The sequence below is a fragment of the Mobula birostris genome, unplaced genomic scaffold, assembly GCF_030028105.1.
Source record: "Mobula birostris isolate sMobBir1 unplaced genomic scaffold, sMobBir1.hap1 scaffold_319, whole genome shotgun sequence".
NCBI classification, from domain to species: domain Eukaryota; kingdom Metazoa; phylum Chordata; class Chondrichthyes; order Myliobatiformes; family Myliobatidae; genus Mobula; species Mobula birostris.
The window spans coordinates 162,718-172,970 of NW_027276252.1; positions in this window are offsets into that span (position 1 = coordinate 162,718).

The window sequence follows — 10,253 nt, forward strand, 5'->3', positions numbered from 1 at the left end:
GAGGGGGTTGAGGGTGTGGGGGGCAGAGGAGGGGTTGAAGGTGTGGGGGGCAGAGGGGGGGTTGAAGGTGTGGGGGTTGAAGTGGGGGCATTAGAGTTCAAGACATGAGGGTCGGGGGTATCAAGGCATTAAGGGACATAGGGTGGTTGAAGGCGTGAGGGCAGAAGGGGTGACATGGGGAACAGAGGGGGGTTGAAGGTTTGGGGGGCAGAGGGGGGTTTGAAGGTGTGGGGGGAGAGGCGGTTTGAAGGTGTGGGGGAGGGAGGGTTTGAAGGTTTGGGGGGCAGAGGGGGGTTTGAAGGTGTGGGGGGAGAGGCGGTTTGAAGGTGTGGGGGAGGGAGGGTTTGAAGGTGTGGGGGGAGAGGCGGTTTGAAGGTGTGGGGGGAGAGGCGGTTTGAAGGTGTGGGGGAGGGGGGTTTTGAAGGTGTGGGGGAGGGGGTTTTGAAGGTGTGGGGGGAGAGGGGGTTTGAAGGTGTGGGGGGAGAGGGGGTTTGAAGGTGTGGGGGAGGGGGGGTTGAAGGTGTGGGGGAGAGGGGTTTGAAGGTGTGGGGGGAGAGGGGTTTGAAGGTGTGGGGGGAGAGGGGGTTTGAAGGTGTGGGGGAGAGGGGGTTTGAAGGTGTGGGGGGAGAGGGGGTTTGAAGGTGTGGGGGGAGGGGGGGTTTGAAGGTGTGGGGGGAGGGGGGGTTTGAAGGTGTGGGGGAGGGGGGGTTTGAAGGTGTGGGGGAGAGGGGGTTGAAGGTGTGGGGGGAGAGGGGGTTGAAGGTGTGGGGGGAGAGATGGTTTGAAGGTGTGAAGGGGCAGAGAGGCTGAAGGGGGTGCAGAATCGGGATGAAGGCATGGGTGCAGGGGGTGTGATGGTGCGAGGGGCAGAAGGGGGATGAAGGGATGGTGGGAGAGGGGATGAAGGCATGGATGGCTGAGGGTGTGAAGGTGCGGGGGTCAGGGGGAGAGGGTGTGGGGGGCAGAGGGAGGTTGAAATGTGAGTGGCCGATGGGGGATGAAATGTGAGGGGCTGAAGTGCGGTGAAATGAGGGGGTGCAGGGGGGTGAAATGGGGAGCCAAGGGAGGGTAAAGTACAGACAGGTGACTTTAGTTGGTGGGGGTGGGCAGATGGGGGGACAAAGGCACAGGGATGGGTATGAAGGTGTGGGTGGCAGAGGGGGGTGAGGATGCTAGGGAGCAAGGGGAATGAAGGCTTGAGGGGGCGGGGTGTGATGGTGTGTGAGGGTGGTGCCTGAAGATGAGCTGGCGGGGGGTTTGAGAACAGGAGGGGTTGAGTGCGGAGGGAGGAGAGGGTGGGGAAGAGCGTGGGAAGGGGAGAGTGCGGGGGGGGGGAGTGCAGGGGGGTGGGGAGAGTGCGAGCTTCACTTTGACTGACCTGTGCACTAGCAGTGGGTGATTAGACGTGAAGAGGGAGCTTCAGTGTCTGACCTGTGCACTGGAGGGGAATGATTCGACGGTGTCGAGCTTCACTCTGTCTGATCCGTGCACTGGGAGTGGGTGCTTAGATTGTGTAGAGGTGGTGTATGGCACAAAAATAGGCTCTTCAACCAGCATATCCATTCTGAGCAATATGGACCCATCTGCATTCATCTCAATTATCATTTGGCCTTATGTTGCAAACAAGAAAATTTGCAGATGCCCGAAATCCAGGCAACACAGACAAAATGCTTGTGTTTTCCTGTAGTTACCTCTTCCTCTGGTGCTGATTCAGATACTTTTTATGTGTTGCAAGAATCCCTGCTTCCACCACTATCATGGGCAGTGTATTCCATATTCAATACCCCATTCTGGGTGAGGAAGTTCACAATGAGAACACCTCTAAATCTGCTGCCTCACCTTAAATCAACTTCATCTTGTCTTAGACATACCTTCCAATAGGAAAGCTATCCCTTTCATAATGCTGCAAATCTCCAATAAGGCAATTGTCCAGACTCCTCCGTGCAGTGCAACAAGCAAGGCCCACCCAGTCCCTCCTGATCACCAAAACATTCAAATCCCAGGCAACATCTGGGGAGTGTTCTCTGCACACTCTCCAGTGTAATTGCATCCTTCCTATAGTGTGGTGTCTAGAACCAGTACTCTAGCTGTGGCCTAAACAATGCTTTATAAATTCTTCAGATGCTCGAATTCTTGAGCAAAGTACACAAAATGGTGAAAGAACTTAGCTGCCAAGGCACAGACAGTCAATGGTGCAACCCAAAATATTGACCGTCTACTTCCTTCTGTAGATTCTGCTGGGTTCCTGCAGCATTTTGTGTGCTGCTCAGTGTTGCATTATGTAGTATACCCTCCACTACATAACTACAGAAGTTAGTCGAGGCTTTAGATGTTGTGCTGAATCTTCGCAAGCTCCGAAGACACACTATTGTGCGTTCTCTGTAATTGCACTGATGTACTAGACCGAGGACAGGGCCTCGGAAATGATAACACCCAGGAACTTAAAGGTGCTGACCCTCTCTGCCTCTGATCCTTTGATGAGGACTGGCTCATGGACCTCTGGTTTCCTATTCAAGTCAATAATCAGCTCCTTGGCCTTGCAGACATTGAGTGAGAGGTTGTTGTTGTGGCAACATTCATCCAAATATTCAATCTCCCTCCTGTATGCTGATTCATCACCACCTTTGACTCAGCCCATGAAGGTGGTGTCATCAGCAAACTTGAAAACGGAACAGGAGCTGTGCTTTGCTGCATCCATAACACCAGTTTGTATCACCTGCTACCTTACTTAGCTACCTTATATATCCAATCCAAATCATTGATGTACAAAACATAAGTAGAATATTCCCCAGGCTGCTCCACGAGGCGAGAGAAGAGATTGCTGAGCCTCTGGCTAGGATCTTTATGTCCTCGTTGTCCACGGGAATGGTACCAGAGGATTGGAGGGAGGCAAATGTTGTTCCCTTGTTCAAAAAAGGTAGTAGGGATAGTCTGGATAATTATAGACCAGTGAGCCTTACGTCTGTGGTGGGAAAGCTGTTGGAAAAGATTCTTAGAGATAGGATCTATAGGCATTTAGAGAATCATGGTCTGATCAGGGACAGTCAGCATGGCTTTGTGAAGGGCAGATCGTGTCTAACAAGCCTGATAGAGTTCTTTGAGGTGACCAGGCATATAGATGAGGGTAGTGCAGTGGGATGTGATCTATATGGATTTTAGTAAGGCATTTGACAAGGTTCCACACGGTAGGCTTATTCAGAAAGTTAGAAGGCATGGGATCCAGGGAAGTTTGGCCAGGTGGATTCAGAATTGGCTTGCCTGCAGAAGGCAGAGGGTGGTGGTGGAGGGAGTACATTCAGATTGGAGGATTGTGACTAGTGGTGTCCCACAAGGATCTGTTCTGGGACCTCTACTTTTCATGATTTTTATTAACGACCTGGATGTGGGGGTAGAAGGGTGGGTTGGCAAGTTTGCAGACGACACAAAGGTTGGTGGTGTTGTAGAGAGGGTAGAGGATTGTCAGAGATTGCAGAGAGACATTGATAGGATGCAGAAGTAGGCTGAGAAGTGGCAGATGGAATTCAACCCGGAGAAGTGAGAGGTGGTACGCTTTGGAAGGACAAACTCCAAGGCAGAGTACAAAGTAAATGGCAGGATGCTTGGTAGTGTGGAGGAGCAGAGGGATCTCGGGGTACATGTCCACAGATCCCTGAAAGTTGCCTCACAGGTGGATAGGGTAGTTAAGAAAGCTTATGGGGTGTTAGCTTTCATAAGTCGAGAGTTTAAGAGTCGCGATGTAATGATGCAGCTCTATAAAACTCTGGTTAGGCCACACTTGGAGTATTGTGTCCAGTTCTGGTCACCTCACTATAGGAAGGACGTGGAAGCATTGGAAAGGGTACAGAGGAGCTTTACCAGGATGCTGCCTGGTTTAGAAAGTATGGATTATGATCAGAGATTAAGGGAGCTAGGGCTTTACTCTTTGGAGAGAAGGAGGATGAGAGGAGACATGATAGAGGTGTACAAGATAATAAGAGGAATAGGTAGAGTGGATAGCCAGCGCCTCTTCTCCAGGCCGCCACTGCTCAATACAAGAGGACATGGCTTTAAGGTAAGGGGTGGGAAGTTCAAGGGGGATATTAGAGGAGGGTTTTTTACTCAGAGAGTGGTTGGTGCGTGGAATGCACTGTCTGAGTCAGTGGTGGAGGCAGATACACTAGTGAAATTTAAGAGACTACTAGACAGGTATATGGAGGAATATGGAGGGCTTATATGGGAGGCAGGGTTTGAGGGTCGGCACAACATTGTGGGCCAAAGGGCCTGTACTGTGCTGTACTATTCTATGTTCTATGTAGAACGGTAGAACACAGACACAGGCTATGTTTGTCTACCTCACCCATACCAACTGAGATGTCTGTCTACACTAAACCCATTTGCCTGCATTAGGCCTGTATTCCTCTTTCTCATACCTGCTCAATTACCCTTCAAACATTATAATTGTATCTGCCTCGCCCCTTCCTCTGGCACTCTTTTGTGCCCCCTAGTTTGAGACTACCCTGCTCTGCCCTGCCCTAGGTAAAAAGATTCTACAGATCCTCTCTATGCCCTCACGTGAGGAGATTGCTGGGACTTTGACAAAGCTCAGCAGGATCACAGAGATGATTGTGGACTTCAGGAAGGGTAAAACGAAGAAACACAAACCAATCCTCATAGAGAGATCAGAAATGGAGAGAGTGAGCAATTTCAAGGTGGCTACTACAGAAGATCAAAATAAGTTGCAGAAATTTGTAAAATTAGTCAGTTCTATCGTGGGTACCAGCCTCCATAGTTCTCAAGACATCTTCAAGGAGCAGAGCCTTAGAAAGGCACTGTCCCACTACCCAGGACATGACCTCTTTACACCGTTACCATCGGGAAGGAGGTATAGGAGCCTGAAGGCACACACTCAATGATTCAGGAACAGCTTCTTCCTCTCTGCCGTCCAATCTCTAAATGGACATTGAACCCATGAACACTACCTGTTTTTTTTTATTTCTGTTATTTTGCACTTCTTATTTTACCTTAACTATTTAACTGACATATACAGTGACTATAATAAGTATTCACTACCCTTGGAAGTTTTCATGTTTTATTGTTTTACAACATTGAATCACAGTGAATTTAATTTGCCTTTTTTTGACACTGAGTTTAAACTAGGATTGCTGGGGGGGCGAGGAACCAAACTGAAGAGACGGAGGAAGAAGCGGTTGGCTTAAAAATACAGAAAGCTTGGAGACAGTGCGAGAGGGAGGATAGGCAGGTGATAGAGAAGGGACACACTCAGACCGATGGTTTGAAATGTGTCTATTTTAATGCAAGAAGCATCATGAACAAAGCAGATGAGCTTAGAGCGTGGATCAGTACTTGGAATTGTGATGTTGTGGCCATTACAGAGACGGATGGCTCAGGGGCAGGAATGGTTACTTTGAGTACCAGGCTTTAAATGTTTCAGAAAGGACAGGGAGGGAGGTAAAAGAGGTGGGGGAGTAGCATTGTTGATCAGAGATAGTGTCATGGCTACAGAAAAGGAGGAAGTCATGGAGAGATTGTCTACGGAGTCTCTGTGGGTGGAAGTTAGGAACAGGAAGGGGTTAATAACTTCACTGGGTGTTTTTTCACAGACCACCCAATAGTAACAGGGACATCGAGGAGCAGATAGGGAGAAAGATTCAGGAAAGGTGTAATAATAACAGGGTTGTCATGGCGGAAGATTTTAATTTCTCAAATATCGATTGACATCTCCCTGCAGTGAGGGGTTCAGATAGGGTGGAGTTTGTGAGGTCTGTTCAGGAAGGTTTCCTGACACAATATGTAGATAAGCGTACAAGAGGAAAGGCTGTACTTGATCTGGTATTGGGAAATGAACTTGTTCAGGGTGTCAGGTCTCTCAGTGGGAGAGCATTTTGGAGATAGTAATACAATTCTATTTCTTTTACCAGAGCTTTGAAGGGGGATAGGAACAGACAAGTTAAGAAAGCATTTAACTGGAGTAAGGGAAAATATGAGGCTATCAGGTAGGAACTTAGAAGCATAAACAGGGAAACATTAAGCCAAAATCGGGTTTAAATTTTCTAAATGTAGGCTCAGTAGATTGAATTTAAATAAAGCTTGTAATTTGATTTTCATTAAGAACTTTACTGTTTGCTTTGAGAGTCCATAGGCGTTTAAATTAATCAGCACTTTTATGTGTCATACGGCTATGATTTGTAATGAAGTGGCTTTTCAGTTTTGCTGGAGCCATTGCTGCATGTGTAAGTTGTTTGCTGCAGAGTAGCTACAATGGAATTGGGGGTTACTAAAAGGTAAAAAAGAATGGCATAGAAACATAGAAAATAGGTGCAGGAGTAGGCCATTCGACCCTTCGAGCCTGCACCGCCATTTATTATGATCATGGCTGATCATCCAACTCAGAACCCTGCACCAGCCTTCCCTCCATACCCCCTGATCCCTTTAGCCACAAGGGCCATATCTAACTCCCTCTTAAATATAGCCAATAAACTGGCCTCAACTGTTTCCTGTGGCAGAGAATTCCACAGATTCACCACTCTCTGTGTGAAGAAGTTTTTCCTAATCTTGGTCTTAAAAGGCTTCCCCTGTATCCTCAAACTGTGACCCCTCGTTCTGGACTTCCCCAACATCGGGAACAATCTTTCTGCATCTAGCCTGTCCAATCCCTTTAGGATTTTATACGTTTCAACCAGATCACCCCTCAATCTTCTAAATTCCAACGAGTACAAGCCTAGTTCATCCAGTCTTTCTTCATATGAAAGTCCTGCCATCCCAGGAATCAAACTGGTGAACCTTCTTTGTACTCCCTCTATGGCAAGGATGTCTTTCCTCAGATTAGGGGACCAAAACTGCACACAATACTCCAGGTGTGGTCTCACCAAGGCCTTGTACAACTGCAGTAGTACCACCCTGCTCCTGTACTCAAATCCTCTCGCTATAAATGCCAGCATACCATTCGCCTTTTTCACCGCCTGCTGTACCTGCATGCCCACTTTCAATGACTGGTGTATAATGACACCCAGGTCTCGTTGCATCTCCCCTTTTCCTAAGGGTCTCGGCCTGAAACGTCGACTGCACCTCTTCCTACAGATGCTGCCTGGCCTGCTGCGTTCACCAGCAACTTTGATGTGTGTTGCAATAATCTGTTTTCCTATTTTTGCTACCAAAGTGGGTAACCTCACATTTATCCACATTAAATTGCATCTGCCATGAATTTGCCCACTCACCCAACCTATCCAAGTCACCCTGCATCCTCTTAGCATCTTCCTCACAGCTAACACTGCCGCCCAGCTTCGTGTCATCCGCAAACTTGGAGATGCTGCATTTAATTCCCTCATCTAAGTCATTAATATATATTGTAGACAACTGGGGTCCCAGCACTGAGCCTTGCGGTACCCCACTAGTCACTGCCTGCCATTCTGAAAAGGTCCCGTTTATTCCCACTCTTTGCTTCCTGTCTGCTAACCAATTCTCTATCCACATCAATACCTTACCCCCAATACCGTGTGCTTTAAGTTTGCACACTAATCTCCTGTGTGGGACCTTGTCAAAAGCCTTTTGAAAATCCAAATATACCACATCCACTGGTTCTCCCCTATCCACTCTACTAGTTACATCCTCAAAAAATTCTATGAGATTCGTCAGACATGATTTTCCTTTCACAAATCCATGCTGACTTTGTCCGATGATTTCACTGCTTTCCAAATGTGCTGTTATCACATCTTTGATAACTGACTCCAGCAGTTTCCCCACCACCGACATTAGGCTAACCGGTCTATAATTCCCCGGTTTCTCTCTCCCTCCTTTTTTAAAAAGTGGGGTTACATTAGCCACCCTCCAATCCTCAGGAACTAGTCCAGAATCTAACGAGTTTTGAAAAATTATCACTAATGCATCCACTATTTCTTGGGCTACTTCCTTAAGCACTCTGGGATGCAGACCATCTGGCCCTGGGGATTTATCTGCCTTTAATCCCTTCAATTTACCCAACACCACTTCCCTACTAACGTGTATTTCGCTCAGTTCCTCTATCTCACTGGACCCTCTGTCCCCTACTATTTCTGGAAGATTATTTATGTCCTCCTTAGTGAAGACAGAACCAAAGTAGTTATTCAATTGGTCTGCCATGTCCTTGCTCCCCATAATCAATTCACCTGTTTCTGTCTGCAGGGGACCTACATTTGTCTTTACCAGTCTTTTCCTTTTTACATATCTATAAAAGCTTTTACAGTCAGTTTTTATGTTCCATGCCAGTTTTCTCTCATAATCTTTTTTCCCCTTCCTAATTAAGCCCTTTGCCCTCCTCTGCTGAACTCTGAATTTCTCCCAGTCCTCATAATACATAACTAAATGAGAAAACAGCAAAACAATATGAAAACCACAATACAATTCACTTCTAACCTACATAATCTACCTTTTGCAATGTTTACAACAACAGCAAAGCGGCAGGATAGCAGCTGAGTCACAGCCTGTAAAGATTCCTTCTTTAAATTTCCCTCCAGTTTTTTACTACACCAGTGGAGCTTGTTCACTCCCATAAGTCAGTCGGCAGTGTGTAAAGGGAAGTTGGGGGAGGTGGTTCAGGAGGGAGAGGCTGACATCACAGCCCAAACTGGGTGAGTCTATTCAATGCTCGGTAAATGCACCACGCTCGCCATTAACTTACCGAACCGCCCCCCCCCCCCCACCCCGTGCAATACAGCGCTCACCATCAGCCTCCTGTCCTCTTCTCCGGCAATACAGCACTCACTGTACGAGATGAGATGGGAGAGACTGCACATACAACAACTGTTGCCCAGATGCTCATCAGTTACAGCTTTATGGGAGAGTGGCAAAGAGAAAGTCACTTTTGAAAAAACTCGACTAGAGTTTGCACGAAGGCATGTGGGAGACTCTGAAGTCAGCTGGAAGAAGGTTCTGTGGTCTGATGAAACCAAAATGGAGCTTTTTGGCCATCAGACTAAATGCTACGTCACATCATCAAAAACACACCATCCCAATCATGAAGCCTGGTGGTGGCTGCATCATGCTGTGGGGATGTTTCTCCACAGCAGGCCCTGGAAGGCTTGTGAAGGTAGAAGGCAGAATGAATGCAGCAAAACACAGGGAAATCCTGGAGGAAAACCTGACGCAGTCTGCAAGAGAACTACGACTTGGGAGAAGGTTTGTTTTACAGCAAGACAATGACCCAAGGATAAAGCCAAAGCTACACAGGAATGGCTTATCAACAACAAAGTTGATGTCCTGGAGTGGTCAAGTCCGAATCCAGACCTGAATCCAATTAAAAATTTATGGCTGGACTGGAAAAGGGCTGATCTGCTCATGATCCCCATGCAATCTGACAGCTTGAGCTGTTTTGTAAAGAATGGGGAAAAATTGCACTGATCAGATATACACAGCTAATTGAGACCCACCCAAGGCTGTAATTGCTGCCAAAGGTGCATCTACTAAATACTGACTTGAAAGGGGTGAGTCAATTATTACAACCAATTATTTTGTGCTTAATAATTGTAATAAATTTAGACCAGTTTGCAGAAATTTGCTTTTACTTCGACACGAAAGAGTCTTTTCTGTTGATTAGAGTCAAAAAAAGCCAAATTAAATCCACTGTGATTCAATGTTATAAAACAATAAAATATGAAAATTTCCAGGGGGGGGGGTGAATACTTTTTATAGGCAATGTACATACTTAATGTAACTCAGTTTTTTTCTCTACATCATGTATTATCATGTACTGCTGCCATAAAGTTAACAAATTTTACAACATATGCAGTGATATTAAACCTGATTCTGATATTTGTGTCATCACTAGAAACAGGACAAGAGGAATGGAGAAGAGCAAACATTGAGCTTTTGTTCAAGAAGGGGAATAGGGATAATCAAGTTGCTTAGAGGCCAGGGAACTCCATGTGAGCGGTGAGGAGAAAATGCTGAAAAGCAAACATGCCCGAGTTTTTTGAAGTGAGAAAGGAAGATGAGGGTAAAGCAGTGGATGTTATCTACATGGACTATAGTAAGGTATTTGACAAAGTCCCTCATGGTAGGTTGTTCATTAGACATGGGAATTTGAAGGGAATTGAGAGATACGGATGATACAGGTGAAGAAGATATTTAGTGTAAATTGACATCAAGATCAGCACAACACCACGGGCCAAATTGCCTGCCCTGTGCCATACCTCTACAACCCTGCTTCCTCAGTTTTATCCTCAACATTCTCAGTTGTGAAAATCATCTCTCATGCACAAAACTATGCTGACTCCTCTGAT